Source organism: Rhineura floridana, chromosome 1 (genome assembly GCF_030035675.1).
Source record: "Rhineura floridana isolate rRhiFlo1 chromosome 1, rRhiFlo1.hap2, whole genome shotgun sequence".
In the NCBI taxonomy this organism is placed as follows: Eukaryota; Metazoa; Chordata; class Lepidosauria; order Squamata; family Rhineuridae; genus Rhineura; species Rhineura floridana.
This window is the reverse complement of record NC_084480.1, coordinates 59,534,020-59,534,744: the sequence shown is the minus strand read 5'-3', so window position 1 is coordinate 59,534,744 and position 725 is coordinate 59,534,020. Positions and strand designations below refer to the sequence as shown.

The following is a 725-nucleotide window of genomic DNA, read 5'->3' as shown; positions in this document are numbered from 1 at the left end:
GAAGTAGTTCTTGACTGTTTACACAGCACATTTGCTCATGATTTCTTAGAACCTCTTCACACGTTATGAAAAGCAGCAAAAACTGAGTGCTCAAATTGCTTTTATTTTTGGTTTTTGCATACACCCTTATCTTATGCTTGCAAAGGAGCTTAGTCATGATGTTTTCTTTCAAGTTAGGGTCACAAGACCATAAGCTCACATCCATCTGTTTTGTGGGTCACCTTTGGTCTGTATCTAAGGGGAAAACCAATGGCTCAGTGTTAGAGCACATACTTTGCATATATATATTTAAAGCCTTTTTTTTCCCGACCCCCCTTTTTTACCACTCAGCCTGTGCTCTCTCTGTAATCTTATAAAAAGAAGGCAGAATGGTCATCAATAGCAAATACCACATATGCATAGTTAGCTGCTTGCTTTACACTTTGAAGAGAGCACGTGGGCTCCTCTTCGTGGTTCATTCAGATGAACACTTTTGAGTACACTTACGTGTATATGTAAAAACCCAGGTGAAAGGATATGTTAGCTATGGCTGGGAAAGCCCTCTTCCTGAGAACTTGGAGAGCCGCTACCCAGGTCACTTCGAAACCAGGTCCAGTGCCAGGGGTCAGCCAGTTTGGACACTGGTCAGGGGCCTCAAAAGGGCCCAGTAGCCTGACCAAGCCACACTGCCACTCACCGCTCCCCCCACTGGGCCCCTGGATGGCTGTTTTAGCAATAGGCCAGCA

The 725-nt window shown here is 45.0% G+C and overlaps 1 pseudogene; it reads right to left on the bottom strand.

Annotated features, from left to right (window-relative positions):
* Positions 1 to 321: 321 nt before the first annotated feature.
* LOC133375963 (small nucleolar RNA U3) lies at positions 322 to 504 on the bottom strand (annotated as a pseudogene).
* Positions 505 to 725: the final 221 nt, after the last annotated feature.